At 44.6% G+C, this 16189-nt stretch overlaps 2 protein-coding genes across 2 annotated transcripts in view; one reads left to right on the forward strand and one right to left on the reverse strand.

Moving 5' to 3' along the window:
• atp5pb (ATP synthase peripheral stalk-membrane subunit b) overlaps positions 1–16189 on the reverse strand; it is a 339131-nt gene that overhangs the window by 150551 nt on the left and 172391 nt on the right. The gene's annotated exons all lie outside the window — the stretch shown is intronic.
• The window catches only part of rerea (arginine-glutamic acid dipeptide (RE) repeats a), a 119601-nt gene that overhangs the window by 24998 nt on the left and 78414 nt on the right, over positions 1–16189 (forward strand). The window contains exon 2 of the mRNA XM_084016001.1: positions 213–293. The gene's annotated coding sequence lies outside the window, so the exon portion shown is untranslated. The remainder of the gene's footprint in view (positions 1–212; positions 294–16189) is intronic.

A 16189-nucleotide genomic window follows, 5' to 3' on the forward strand; every position in this document is an offset into this window, starting at 1 on the left:
ACTGCACTGTGAGGGGTATTATTATTTTCTTTGTGCATCTTCATTCAGTGGCTACGTTCACTATGTGTTGACTGTGATGCCATATATACGGCTGCTGTCTTCACCCATGCATACACCTCTACTGTCAAGCTGTTATCGCCTCGTTTGTTCCATTTTCACATCATTTATGTCCCCCCCCCTGTCCTCTGTGTGTGTCTGTTCCTCCCCTTCAGTTTTTCTCTTGCAGATTGTCGTTGTGTCAATACTTGTTGAGAGGCAGTGTGGCAGTGAGCTAGGAGGTGAATGCAGTCAAGGTTAGTCAACAATGCTTCGTGACACTGGAGCGCTGACTAACAGCGTTTTTCTTCTCTGCCCTGCCCCCCCCCCAAATGTTTCTGTTCCTGCTCCACCCAGTGTACCTTCCTTATGTTGTAACTAAGCCGTACTCATCTCCATCATCATCCTGACCCTTCATTGTCTCCACTGTGGTGGTCTCCTCCTCCCCCCTCGCCGCCATTTTCCCCACTACTACCAGCCACTCATCAAAGCACTCATTCATCCCTCAACTGCTAACTCGTGCTAGCCCACTCTTCTCTTTGTGTCTGGATGCATTAGTTCCTATGTCTTAGCATTGCCTATATACCTTTCTCCTTCCTTAACAGCCTGCACAATGCAATCTATGCCTTTAAGCTCCCAATCTAACGCTCATTTTTCTTGCGCTTTCCCCTTGTGATTTTTGCATTGCACTTTTAATTCCAGTGAACGCACGTGAAAATCTGATTACTGTCTCGCCGCTTACGCCTTCCTCTCCCTCCATTTGAAATAAAAGTTGCAAGAGCAGTGCCTATCCGAATGTCCAGAATCCAGTCACGCTATGGAGGGTGCTGCTGTTCAAAGCCGACTAGAAGGTTACTTAATGAGTTTGGTAATTGGCTTGCTGTGGCCTCTGCGCATCCCTTCCCTCCTGCTGCTGATGTGTGCAGAACCAGGGAGAGTGCCATGGCTCAGGCTTTCCTTCCCTCACGCGACCCATCCATCTTCATCTCTCCCTCCATCCATCCCTTTTGCGTGAGCTGACTTATGGAGCTAATGTTGCACCGAGCCTCCTCTCTCTCTCTCTCTCTCTCTCTCTCTCTCTCTCTCTCTCTCTCTCTCTCTCTCTCTCTCTCTCTCTCTCTCTCTCTCTTTCCCAATGGTCCTATTACAAGGTGACAGTTAGCATGCTGCATGTTAGCTTTCCACTCTGCTCAATGTCCAAAATCAACATTAATAACCAATCCCTCATTTTCCTAGTCTCTCCCACTTGTTTGCTATCTTACATGCACACACACACACACACACACACACACACACACACACACACACGCACACACACAAGCACGCACACAAGCATGTCTATAATATGTTAGATGCGTCATACATTATGCAGAATATGTGCATCCAAACGAGCAATTTGCCGAATTTCCAGCCCACCACTTCCAGTTCTGCGTGTCCACAACAACATAATGAGAAACACACTCCATGCTCAGTTGATTCCTAAGTCCAAACAGTAAAGACAAAGAGTACCGTGCTCGCCATGTAATTAATAAATGACGGCTAACATATTATTCTCAGATTTCAGCATATTATCTCCTCACCAGATACATCAAAGGGACAGCTATTCTTCTTGTCTCATTGCTGTTGTAATGATGTGCAGTAGGGTAGTGGTGGTGGTGGTGGGGGGAGGGGGGCATCAAATCTGGCTTAAATATTATTAACTCACGTATGAAATTATAGTGGTAATAGTTGGCAAAAAAAAATCAATGACCTTCAAGGTTTAGTTGTAATTGCGAGAGGTATTGTTCTTTTAGTGTGGATTGTTTATTGCGTTGTTTGTTTATAACAAGCCTCTAGATTTAGTGCCTTTGGGGATCTGCACTAGTGAGGCTAACCTAATATATATTCTGGCTAATGAGCAGGCTTCCCACCTTCCTACCTATTCCCATTAATTTCCATTTTGTACCTTTAAAAAGCCATAAATAAAGCCTGCATGCATTAGTAGCTGTCTCCAGTTGCAAGACTGCTGCCAAGCTTTTTATCTACTCCCACAGTTGAGCGGTTGATTCTGAACGCTGTAGGGGTTGGAAGGCCAAAGCACAGCTAAGTGGCTCCTCTTGACCTCAGCACTGATCTCCCAACTGTCTGCTCCGACTGCACACGGATTTTACCCATTCACTCCCACAAAAAAATGGTCTAATCTCATGACACAGCCTCAACACCCTGTCTGTGTGCTGTCTTTTTGAATAACACATAATTTCCTTTGCTGCAGCCTGTGTTGACGTGCTGACCGTACATTTGCCTTCAAGATTACTTCCCTCGGCTATTATTCAGGCAAAGTGAGGGGGGGAAAAAAGCAATGTGAGGAAAGGCGTTTTAAAAATGTGAAATAGTAGCTTGAATATCTTCTGAATCGTGTTCGACTGCCCTATAATGGATGTGCTTATTTTAGTTATCACTATCTATCTGTAAACTAGATGGCCGAATCATTAGCACACACAGAGAGCAGCCAAGTGTGACCAGAGGAGAGTAATTGATTTCTGAATAAGCATCAGTACTGAGAAAAAAAAATTGAAAAAAGATCGAGCTTTGTGGGCCATATTGAGCATCTTAATACTCATGTCATGATTCATAGTGTGGGGCGTTGATTTTTTTTTGTTTGTTTTGTTTTTACACATTCACAATCGCCCTCCTCCTTTAGTACAGCGCAGAGCTGCACCTTCACTCACTGTCCATAGGGTGGCAGTGCGTGGAGGTGAGACAAGCATGTGCTCTGTGTGAAATGGAGCAGTCACTGCTATTTGAGCAGATTAGCTTAGAGACAGTAACCACACAGGAATCACACACCCCAACCGCCACTCTCTCTCTCTCCTTTGCTTCCATGATGGTGGACCCCATTTGCTGTGCGGACTGCTGATAACTTCTCGCCACATTTTGGCCCAGCTGGAATCACATTTTGCTAACCGTTTCCAGAGCTAAGCATCAGACACATGTACTGTTTGTTTATCTTGCTGGGTCTTTGTTCACAAAAGGATTTGCCTGAAATGTAAACTTCCCCCTTTTTTTTTCCGCCACAGCCTGCACTCTGTCTCCCTGTGGCCCTCTTGGAAATACAGTCTCATTCCTCCGAGTCTGTTCTCAGTGCAGCCACGGCAGGCTGAACCGCTCTTTTATTCAGATGAATGAGGCCCTGTTTTGCCTGAAAAATCAGACGGACACAGACGGTCCATGTGAAAGCTTGAGGAATGTCTGTGGAAAATCAGGGGCTTAGCGAAATAGCATCTAACTTATTGCACATGTGCATTTGTTTGTGTCTGTTTTCACTTTCTACATGCATATGCCATTGAGAGTTTTTTTAAGTATTGCACATGCTGACCTTCTTTTCCCTCAGCTTTGTTCTTTATATGTAATCGCATAGAAACTATAACACTTTATCAAAGTCTGAAAATGAGCAGTGAGGTTTTTGCTGCGTTTTATGAGGAGAAAACACTGTGATTCCTCTCACTAACATATGATCAATTTGTCTGCCAGGTGGTGGACACCTCCATCTGGAATAAGGTTTTCTTACGTTCATTTTTTTTTTTTTTTTAAATATGCAATAGTTTCACCAAATGGCTGCTGCAAGCAAGTTTCACTCTCTTGAGTAGCTTGTGTAGCTTGGCAAAGAGATTAGACATATGCAGCCTACAAGTGTCTTGGTTTCCAGAGTGTTGTGAGGCTGCCAAATGTGACTGTGAATAGCTATGTAAACAAGATAGCTATGTGAGGCTAGAGCTTGCACTGATTGCCTAAAGTGAAATACCATACCTTGACTTGTTTCACATTTTTACAACTGTGTTAATGATCATAAAGTAAAGGCTCGCTAGCTAGCAGGTTAATTACTAGCTGTCTGTCTGGATGGTCTTCCAAGGACGATGTTGATTTACAGTTCATCTTTTTGTCCCCATAATGAGGCCGTGTTCCTGATAGGTACTTTACCCTTTCGTTTTTAAGTTAATGAAATTTGACTCTGTCGAGGATTCTTTGAAGCCGCACCAGTGGTTCTTGAATCTTCATATCCACGAGCTTATAGTTGAGCATATTTGAGTAATTTCCTTGAGTTACTTTGTTGGGAGATTGGAGAGGATTGTTTTATTGCTTCCTCTCCTCTCAACCCCCTCCAGGCAAAGTCTGTGTTTTAATTAGTCGTGTAAGAACCTATTTTCCCTTTGGATTCCCCAAACTTGTAAAGTGCTCTCTTAAGAATCCATGAAGGCTAAAAGGGGCAATGAATGATTTGAAGTCAGCTTTTTTTTTTCTTTTTTTTTTGCTTGCCTGCCAGCAGTGAAGGGAGAGGCCTATCAGCACTTGCCGTCAGTATGAGGAACAGTAACTTCAAGCAGCAGTCACACAGAGTCTTTGTTCTTTATGGATTTAGTACGTGTGGTGAAGAGAGTCGCAGCTTTAAAGCCCCATCTGGAAAGGCACTGTTCAAGTTTTTTTTTTTTTTTAATATGAGAACAGCTCCTGTATATAATACCTGAGAATGGTAAAATGGTCTCAAGGTTCAATCCAGCACATCCGTTTTTTTTTTCTTCTCTTTTTTTCCCTCCTCGTGTTCTGTTTTGGCAGCAGGGAAGTTAGCTTGTTACACTGTGGAGATTTAGTCATGTGTTTAAAGTCGAACTTCTGAAGCGCACACCCCCACCGCCGCCACAAACCTAACCCTCCTTTTGGTTTACAAGTCTGTTTTCTTCTCTCAATCCCTTTTCCCTCAACTTGTCTGTTCATCCCTGGTGAATGTATTAAATGAAGTTACTAGATATGAGTGCTTAAGAGGCCAGGGCCTCTGAGGCTTGCCAAGTCTCTCACAGGCTTGGCTCAGTCATCCATGTCACTTTTTTCTGTTGTTTCAGCTACTGGCTTACTCACTCACTTGTATTGCAGAGGACTCTTTCTTTCTTGCCGTGTATTTGAGGGCTTTGTTTTGTTTTTTTTCCCTCCAGTGGAGAAATCAGGCTTAAGTAAACAGTGTGTGTCAGGCACAGCTTTTGTTAAGTATTCATTTTTAATGAGCGTAAGTGGCTACAGAATCCTACAAACGATAACTGGACTAGTCAGACTGGGGGGGGGGGCAGTTTGGCCTTTAATTCAGTGACTGTCTTGCAGTCTCCTTGTTCAGTAACCCTTACACTAATTATGTTTGATGTGGATGAGGAAAACGGATTTCCAAACGATCGTTTGTGTTGCTTTATTGTGCCATTCTTTTTCCTCGTGCACTCCCTCTGGTTTTGTTAGTTCTTACAAGGAATTGTTCTCCTTTTAATGATCTTTAGGAAAAAAACACTGCTGCAGAAAAGTGTCATTTTCTCTTTCGAGCAGCTCTGTTTGATTTAATTTCTCCTGAATTCATAGGAGGCGGCGAGTAACCAGTGTTTGTTCTGTCGGGATGGAAGGCACTGTAGCTGTAGGGGGAAAGGCATTGTGACGAGCCGTTCGAATGCTGAACAGAATTGAAAAGACACAGTCAGCTTCCCAGATACATGCTTCGGCCTGTAGAATGCGGAGTGCTTTGCTTGTAACTGCACCGGTTGTCTCCTTTCATTATCGCTTAATGTGCCCAACTTGACAGAGCCATGTGATAAACAGAGGAGCTGTGAAATCCTGGAGGTGGAGTTCTCGTCTGCCTGATAATGGGATCTCATCTGCCGGGGAGGGGAGCCTGCCCCGCCAGCCAATCCAGCTTTGCTCCGCACTGCCTTCAGAGAGGATTCACTGCACTCACCCTTCACTGCTGTCTCGGCCCAACTTAAGCCTCACAAACCTACTGAAAGTGTTGGCTGGTTTCTATCTCGTGTGACGCCCGGTAGAGTAATGTTTTTGGAGAACAAAATATTGCAGTTTACCTTGTTTTACGCTTTGATTGAAGCGTCAGAAATCGAGGGAGATGTCTCATTTCCTCAAACTCCTCCTAGATCCTCTGGGTGTTTGTGTAACTCGGGAAAAGGTCTGTGTAAATATCATAAACATTGACCTTGTGAAATGTATACATACTGTGATAAGGGAGGAGCCGTGGCTGCTGTCGTGTTGGGTTACTATGTAGAGGGGGAGTACGACTTCTCAGGACTGTTGCCTCAGGAGCTGGAAAAAGGTTTCACCAGCAAGGTTTCACCCCCAAACCCCCCCCCCATCCACCCCCTCCTCTGCTATTGAAATGAAGACGACCAACATGGCTTGTAGCACAATGAAAGACCCCCTGCTCACCACCCTCAACTCAATTGCTATTGATCCTTACTGCATGTCTCTCCTGCTGCCCGTGTTTGGCTCCAGTGCAGAAGGAGCCCAACGCTCAAACTATTTACTTTAGTTAATTGGATTTTTGACAGTGATCCAATATAATGTTTAAGACTGAAAACGTGTCAAGTGAAATGAAAATCATCCCATTAATTTACAGCTTAATGCAGCCCGTCTTTGTTTACACGCTCCTTTTGTGTGAGGTCAGATTCCTTTTCATCGGTAGCAGCCAGATTAAGGAGGAAACAAACTGTAATGTATATTTTCTACCACAAAACGAGTGCAGAGACCTTGGAAAATAATCCAGGATCACGTTTGCTGTGGTGTGCAGGCCAGCTATTAAAATCAGACCCCCCCCCCCCCCCCCCCCCCCAAAAGAAAAATATTGCTAATGGACTATTCACACTATCATCCCCGCTTGTTTCTGGCTTTTTTTTTTTAAATGGGTGGGTTGACTAATTAATTCATTATCCCCAAAATGCAAATGAGGTCCGCAAGCCGCAGCACCAATTCAGTCGCTTCTCTTTTGTGTTTTCCCGCAGAATGCGTGAATGTTTTCAGATATATATCACCGTTAAAGAGCATACTGCATTTATTTATGTATTAACCGTTAAAACGTATAATTGGTGTGTGTGTGTGTGTGTGTGGCATACACACAGAGAAACATGCACTGTGCTATTAAGCCATTATTAACAAGGCACTACTACTACTACTACTAGTAGCTTTCAGGGCTTTTCATTGTCTCGCTTTAGTGTTTCAGTCACATTCCCATAAGCGTTATCATTGATCGGTTGATGATGGTAGTAGGTCGGGCCACTTTGGCTGCCGTGCATCTCGCTTCCACACGCGCACACGCGGGGTGCGCGCGGCGTTTCCCGACGGGGTCGCCATCAATCAACAGCCCCATTGGCGTCCCCCCCCCCCCCCCCCCACCACCACCACCACCCTTTTGTCCCTGACGATTGTTGGAATCCAGTCCATGTTTTTGTTTCGCTCGTAGTTTTTTTTTTCTTTCTCTTTTTTTTGAGTGTGGTCGGGGTAATTCTCCTTCACTAGTGTCTGGATAAAGAAAGACTAGGTCAGCCATGTGGATGCGTCTGTTGAACAGCTGAAGAGGAGGAGGAGGAGGAGGAGGAGGAGGAGGAGAAGGGGGGGTGTACAGAGACGGAGGGAGCGATAGGAAGAGCGTGGAGTGTATGTGTGTGTGCATAGGAAAGAGAAGAGAGGAGGGGGAAGAGAGCGCGAGCGTGTGCGCGCGCATGTGTGTGTGTGGAAAAAGGAAGCGGAGCCTGTAAACGGCGAACTCGCTGGTTTCCTAACCCTCGAAACAACTAACAGCGCTGTGTTACTTTTCATGTGGACACTTATCATCGACGGCGACAACAACGCGGCCAAAGGGAATAGCAGCTTCTTCCGAGGAGGGGGGGCGAGCCGGTCTGATAGTGCCTTAGCGCGGCGATTTCGGACGCGAACAGTAAATCAGTAAAGTGAAACCGTCTTTTGTTGAAGCAAGTGCTCGCGCGAGCCCCTCCGTGCGGGCAGTGGGTTTAAACGAGAGCGAGGAAAAAAAGCACACGGGGGGATACAAAAAAAAAAGTGTCCGCCTCGGTTCGTCCTGGTTCTTGGATTTGACCCAGCTGGCTGAAATTCGGCGGGCCATCTCGGGCAAGGCTCGCGTTTTGAACTTGTTTGCAGCAGTCGCCGGGACTCCGAGAATCACCAGACTGGCGGGTGAGTAGTTGAATACAAAAAAAGATTGCAGGACGGTTGTGGTTGGAGGAGGAGAAGGAGGAGGGAGGGGGCGCATACAGGGACAGCAATGTGTGGGTGATAAAGAAACGGGATTTTTGGGGACATAAAGCCGAGTGGCACCTCGACTATGAGCTGAAAGTGCTCTGGTGGTGTTGATACTCGGAGTAGGAAGCGTGTTTGACCTCGAGTCGAATGTTTTTGAGTGCTGAAAGTTGGCCGCATTGTTGTAAAACTTGGCTCCTTCGCTCTCTGCACTGTGTAGCAGACCCCGAGGCACCCTCCATGACCTGGCCAGCCTGTAACACAGCCTCAGCAGCTAATTGTTTTAAAGTCAGAGGAATCAAGTGGCACGCATCACAGATGTAAATTAAAAAATTAAGTAATGCATTCGAGCAATCAATCAACTTCGAGGAAAGCAAGTTCCATTTTGACAGGGATTTTTTTGTCTTTTTCAAAAATGGATCCTAATGAGTCAGTGGCACATACATTTTGACGAGTGGGATTTCCCCAAAGTTTCACATTAAAAGGATTGGCTGTTGGATTTACAGCCTTGCTCATGTCATAAATTGATTATTGGACCGTAATAATGGAAAGAAGTTGAGTGTTTCAAAAAAATGGTAGAGGGCTGTGTGTGTGTGTGTGTGTGTGTGTGTGTGTGTGTGTGTGTGTGTGTGTGTGTGTGTGTGTGTGTGTGTGTGTGTGTGTGTGTGTGTGTGATACCGGCTGAACCAGCAAACTGTTGAAGGACCACCAAATTAACTTCACTCCCCCCCTTCAAAGCACCCCAGAGGCTATGAACTCTGGCCCAAGCACATGCAGCGCTCACTGTGGGAGGGGGCAGATCTGTGCCTGTTGTTGAAGAGAGCAAGGGGGGCTGGTGAAGTGTGTGTGTGTGTGTGTGTTTAGGAGGGGGGAGCTTAGGATTTGAAAGCAGACTACAGTTATTTGTCTGAAAGGCAGCTTATCTAATGTTTTCCAGTTATAGTAGAAGGGGGTGGAGGGCTTGTTTACTTTAATCACTGTAAAATTGGTCATAGTAAGACTTCATGTGACTCAAGTCAGAAGCCGAGTATGTGGCCACATAAGCACAAAGAAAGCTTCAGCCCCGAAACAAGATACAAATCGAGGAAAGGGGGGAAGTAGTGATTGCTTTCAATCTCCTCTGTATAAAAACAATCCCTTCCTGAAATCCTCCCCCTGCTGCTGCATTTTTCACTGAGCTATTACATGGACTCAGATGTTGCCATGCTAATTGCGAGGAGCTAATCTGGCTGTGCCTCGCTTCCTGTGGCATCCCCCCCCCCCCCCATGCTAGTTGAGAAGTGACCTCTAGCTTAATGATTCAGATGTGATTAATCCACTTGAGTGGGGCAACACGACTTGGGCTAATGTATGGCACAAGCACCTCGGATAACGGATGATTGTTGGAACGTAAAGAAAATTTGCTCCGCCTACAAATGGTGTGAACATGAGGCTCATTTGGTTTTAAAATGTCATGTGAATGTGAGATATTTTTTCTAAGTTATGAGGTGCAATAATACCGTAAAAGTTAACAGTGCTTGTGTTTGTTCCGGTAGTGATGCTGGACTGCCAGCTGGTGCTCTCTAACCTTAAAAGGCAGTGCTCTTTGATTTAGATATCATTAACAGGGGGAGTGTAAAGACTTCACTGACTGCATGCTTTGCTTCCCTTTTTATTCATGATTTTACAGTTGATGTAACTTGTCATATGAGTGTATTTGCGCCACAAATATCGACTGAAACAAGATGACGTTTGAGCGTTACAGTCATATTGTTTACAAGCTTATTCTGGTTGATTTGTATTGAGCTTTTTATTACATACATGTTTTATCTGTATTCTGTATTAGTTTAGTCACTGAATGGTGTGAAATGATAACCAGCAGTGTGACTGGAACCATTTGAGCTATGCGAATAATGTACACTATCATGTGTGAAAACGGCTCGTCTTTCTGAACACATCACTTCCCCAGAGGTTAGAATATCCATTTAGTTTCACTACTTTTAGAGTATATGAAAGAGGAAGTGGTCAGACATCTTAATGGAGTTGTACACAAGAGGCCGAGTTGTTCTGCAGTGTGGGATTCGTACGGGAAGAGAGCACTGTGGGTTGCATCGCAAGACTGCTATCGGATGAGAATAAAGCAGTCTTAATCTTAATCACGCACACTACCATACCGCTGTCGCTATCATTTCACATCATCTCTATTTGCAGCGCTTCCTACCAGTGTTTGTAGGAAATTAAATCTGATGTGCAATTTGATCCGGGTCTGAGTCCGCAGTCTGCATTGTTGATTCATGTAAACCGGGGGAATCATAGTAGCGGTGTGAGTCACCCCCCCCCCCCCCCTCTTTCATAAACACAAAGTCTCGCCGCTGACAAGGTACAGAGAGCTAGTAAACATTCAGCTCACATACAGGCACATGTACGAGTGTCACCTCTGAGGAATCTGAGGGGCGATATCCGCATCAAAGAGGCCGTTTCCGATCATACAGAGAGGGAGATGCTTCATAGAGTGAGGCTGTAACGGCTGTCTGGCTGCTCGGAGGCAGCTGAATGTTTGACAGGGCATTGGAAAAACGTTATTTAATCTGCTCGCATGATGGCCCTTGCTGGGATTGCACCACGCTGTGTCTGCCCAGTTTTTTTTCCTCCTTGTGTCAGGATGATGGCAGGCGAGTAGAAAAAAAAAACACTCGAGGTTGTATGTTTGTTTTTAATGGCATGATGTAATGCATAAAGAATCAGAGAAATTATAATTGATGCTATGTCGGCGGGCCTTTTAATCGTCTTTCTAACGAGTACGTCTGCTGGGGTCTTGCTATCTTTTCCATCGGGGTAATAGTCTGGATGACTCAACTGTATCCCATTGTAATTACACAGAAATGACCCAATTGTTATTATAATAAGCCACGTAAAAGAAAACAGATGTGATGTTTGACCCACTGAAAACAAACCGTGTGTAAGATGCTGATCACATAAACGTAGGTAAATTACAAACCTTGCCTTTTTGGCTGTGAGAATGTGGCTTAACTGCATTAATCTGAGCCACGCAAAAACTACACCACATAGTTACCCTCTCAGTTTTGACCTCAACAATATAGAAATGCAAGAGCCACCTTGTCATAAAGCCGGGCGGGAAATCAATGAGAAGTCACGGCCCCCATACCATTGTTGTTATCATTTCCATCCCCCTACAGAGAAGCACACTCATGGTTCTGAGGAGTGGCGATAAATCTCTCCAGGTGTTGATTCTTTACATGGGTTTAATTTCTAAATGGAAAAAGCCACTTCCTGACCTTTGTCCTCGCAGACAGTGGTTTGCCAGTGACACATTTATAATACATTAGCCACTGATTGACAAAGTATACATGAAACAGTTGTAGCGCTGCTAATATGGGGGCAGTACTCTCTGGTGGGTGACTACTGAAATGGAGAGTGATGATCTGGGGAGGTGCTTTGATTGTTCATAGAAAATTCCATCTCATTTGTTGTGTGCACAGAAGAAGGTGCAGGTTATATTTAATGAACACAAACCCGTGGAAGCGAGCGGTGAGTGAGAAATTGGGGGGGAAATGGAGATTAGCCGTCTCCTTTTTCCCGTACTCTGTCCGTACATCCTTAAAGCAGCTGAGCCCATCGGAGGGCACTTTCACACATGTTAAGTGGGAGGACATCTGGCCTTGTTAATTCAGTGCATGGTAAAGTGGAATGGCGGTCCCCACAGGGCCGCCTGCTCTGAACATAGTCAGATGGAGCCCATGTGTCCTCGCTGCCTCCTCATCCTCCCTGTTGACTGTCCCTCTGACACCAGTTCTGACACTCGCACAAGAACATCCTCGCGATCCCACTGTGATGTTTAAGCACATGTGCCAATGTCCCGAGGAAGATAAAGCGACAGTATATAAATCTTAACGTGTAATGTGTGGTAATGCCGATCAGTCCTGGTTTTCATTAACTCAGTACGGCGAAGAAACAGGCTCTGTGGGAATTTAGTGATCACCTACACATGAAGAGCTTATTTCCCCCCTCACCATCTATTGGGTATCAGCAGCATGTGTCCATAAAGTGTCTGCGTTATGATGAGTGGGCTGTCAGAGTCTATATTCCAGCATCCGTCTTACGTCTCTGCATCCTCAGCAATGGTCGCGGAAAAATCAAGTGACAGCAGCAGGGAAGCACTCATGCCGCGCATTCACATCCTATTTTAGCAAGTAAACATTTAATGTGTTTAAATGTATCACAGCTTTATTTATGCATAGAATCTGCTGTTAAGTCTGAATTATACATTAGCCAATGAATAATGCATCAGTGCCATTCCTTAATGATTGCTTGCCAGGCAGCGAATGGTAATATTTGCTGATAAATTTACCCATTGATCTTGCTTGTGTTTAACCAGGCTTGTAGAGACGATGTTTACTCCATTTTGTGTTATGGGAGGTTTTTTTTTTTTTTTGTCAAGGATGTAATCAAAACCGAGATTATTGTCTGTTTTTTAATAAGATGTCTTTTAAAAAATGACAAATGAGCCCCAAGGAATCTGAGCAAAATCGAAACAATCTGAATTCTCTGAGCACAAACTACTTAATTAATGAATTAATTTTCCCATTTTCTCAAACATCTCAGTACAGACGGTGCGTTTACATGCTGCTCTCTTCGTGGCTGCTGTGAGGATGAGTTATTTATCCTTAGTCCTCGACAGATCAATGTCCAATCACAGTGTTGTCTTCGTTGGCGTGTAGCCCTTACACATAGTATTTTTTTCTTTGAAGCACAGAGTCTAGACGATGTCTGGCCAGTTGGTCATTTCACCCCAAACTAGCTCAAGGTTTTCTTATGATACCACGCCTTTATTGGCACTGGTCTTAACAGCCGCACGAGTCAGATTATTGGCACATTATCCGTATAATGCTGTGAGTCTAAGCATTGCCTAAGCCTTGAAACGCAGCCAGTTACTGCGCAGATATATTGCTTGTCCACACAATGAGAAAATATTGACTTGTTGTCACTCACTCATTTGATTAGTTGTGTGGGTGATTCTGCTTTTCATTTGTCACCCTGGCAACGTAAATGGGAAAACACAGCAACAGCCCTCTTTCTATCCAGTAATGAAGCACTGGAGCGTTGCGGACCATCACATCTGGAAAACCTCTCTCTCTCTAAGCAGGAATGAATGTCTTTATCACTCGCGTTGTATCATTGGCACTTGTCAGCTCAGCTAGTATCCACAAAAAGCCAACGTTTGACAGCTTTTCTCACTGCAGAATGTGCAGCTGCGTGGGAGGGATGTACTCCAACAATCCCACTTTGATTTTACAGCTAAGTTGAGTGAGATTTATCCTCATATTTACAGTGTTGGCGAGTGACTCCATTTTCTTTTGTCTGAAAGAAGAGCAGCTTAAAGCAGTCTGCCGCTGTGTGTGTGAGCCAGGTCATAACGAGTGCACCTTACATTTAACCCAACAGGATTCATCAGTGGCCTTGTTCTTCCAAAAAATAATGAGGTAGACAGTAAGGGCTGCCCCAGGCTGCATGTAGGGAGATGATCTCCCTGAACCGGCAAATCATTCCTGTTTTTTATGCTAAAAAGACAGGCTAATGACTATTCTTGATGTGTGTCAGTGCTTTTAGTTAACTAGCTTTAACTCACAGAAAGATCTAATGGGCTTGATTGTCAAGTTGAGGAGAGGCAGTCAGTGAGAGGCTTGTGCTCGGGTGGGGGTGGGGGGTGTAATTGTTTTTGCTGGCAGTGATTCTCTCTGGAAGGGATGACTGCACAATCCAGATATGTAAACAGAAGAAACCGAGAGGCAATATGCTGATACCTTGTCCGTTTTATCTTGATCAACCTTGCTTTTTGAGTGAGAATTCCACCGGATTCGACTTGGCAGCAACGGTTGCTTAATTAAGCATTTCAAACATGTAAATTATATGTAGGAAAATGGAGATCTTCGGGAGATCATTAACTGTGACGGCGCACCGTAAAACAAAGAAGGGGGGGAGAATTAAAGACAACAGATGCTCAAAGAGTTTGATTCTGCTTATTGGAGCATGACACTTTTTTTTCTTTTTTTTTTTTAGTGCAGCGGAGAATCTCAATGTGTTCATGGTAGACAATGATGCTGTGTCTCGCTAATGTCCTGCCAGTCATCTGTTCTCCAGAGGCGTTCACAATATTCATTTAATGCTTTTTTTTTTCATTTCTCAAATCCCCCTTTTCTGTTAGTTCGAGCCTGGTTTCATTTTCTCCGAATCAGGTTGCTTGTTTGCCTGCACAAGACAGCGTGTAATGTTTATCAGGCTGCAGCAGAGTACACTTCCACCTCTTATGTTTCATAAATAACAAAACCGTTCTGCCCCGTGCCAGCAAAATAGAAAGCTCACCATGATAAAGAAAGCTGACTCTGTTGGTCGATAGAGATCACCAGGAAGCAGTTTGCAAACACACGGTTTTTTAGGGTTAGAGTTTGAATCGGCATTGGGGCAAGACTGGACATCTGTCTCCTAGTGATCTATAACGCCCACAATCCCTCCCACAGACCGTCGGCTTTGGCACTCAAGCAGTACACTGGTTGCTGTAGCACACCTAGCCACCCACAACAGTGGCTTATCTCACTAGCATAACAAAACACTGGCTTAACAAAGAGGATAGAAAGCAATAGGACACACAGCAGCAGAGGACCTTAAGAGCAACGTGCCATTATAACTCCACTTCAAAATGGAGGCCTTTGTTCTGAGGTTGTTGGAGAGGACATCATAACAAGGTAGCAGCACATCTTTTCATCCTCAAACACACTCACTCCCACTCAGTCAGTCTGCTGTCGGTCGGAGATCCTCTGCCGGATAGGGCTTCAGAGAAAGGTATTCCTCTGAGACGGTTGTTGAGGGATATCTACAGTCCTGCCATGTGCTGATTAAAGGAACACTTGTAGATAATCCTTTTTTAAAAATAGGGTCTTTGTTGTGGCGGTGGGTGAGCTGTGTGTGTGTGTGTTTTTGTCTGTGTGTGTGTGTCGGACAAAAGCCCCGGATTTAGATTTTTAAATGGTTATCACCTTGGTATGATCGGCAACTCTGCTAAGATAAATATTTAATGACAGGGTGGCTGAAATAGAGCCGTTACTGACTGCTGGTGAGAAATGGAGCTTCTATTTAGAGCCCATACTGTTCCATAAAGTCATGGCATTGGTAGACAGCCCAAGGTTATTAGCGTGGTATGAGAGTAGTGTGTGTTTGCGGTGGTGTCTGTGGGTTGCTGAAGAGTTCTCACTCTTTTTTTCTCACTGCAGCGATACGAAGGGGAGAAATGCACTCAGTTTGTTATTGAGCATTCACTCATGAATCCTTGATGGATTACGGCTGCGTGCGCGAGAAACGGCGCTAAAGCACAACTGCGTTTCTATAGCGGCGCACTTCACCTGAACTATTTCTACAAGCGAAACCGCTGTATGATTTGGCCCTTTTTGCTCCCTTAGTGTTGCTCTGTTTCACTTCACATGCTCCCTGCCCTCTGGGTTCTTGTTTGAAGTCATTCACGTCATGCAAAATTGATTGCGATGGCTTGAATAAATGCTCCCTGCAATGAAGTTATCACGGTGTAAAGAAAGCTTTCTCTACATTTATTCTCCTAAACTTACCTTTTCACGTTCGAGTGAATAGGACCTTTGAATTGATGTCAGCCTCGCTTTTAGAATTTTGGCTCGGGTTGTGAAGCCCGCATTAGGATTTGAATGTTACCGCACACCTCATTTAAACACTGATCTCCGCTTGATTCATCCTGTTTACTCATTACATGATAGCTATGGCGAAATAAATTACTTTCAGCTTTCAAGTACCGTGCTTTCGGTCACACTGCGGCTCTTATTCGTTTCACTGTAGCTCCCAAGGCCCCGTGGCTTCCAATCAGACCAGTGAGTGGTGTACACTAACATCTTGCCTCTTTGTGTAGGAAATAGGTGGATAAACACAGCAGAGTCCTTGAAGCACTTCCCATCCCTGCTATTGGATTACCAGCTGCCTTTCCGGGTCTCATCTGCACAGATGAGTGCCAAGATCAATGGAGCTCTTAGTGCAAAGTTAATTCGATCAGGACTGGCTTTGCTACTGCTGATTGGCGATTTTTTTCCCTTCT

Source organism: Eutrigla gurnardus (assembly GCF_963514095.1).
Source record: "Eutrigla gurnardus genome assembly, chromosome: 8".
Classification (NCBI taxonomy): domain Eukaryota; kingdom Metazoa; phylum Chordata; class Actinopteri; order Perciformes; family Triglidae; genus Eutrigla; species Eutrigla gurnardus.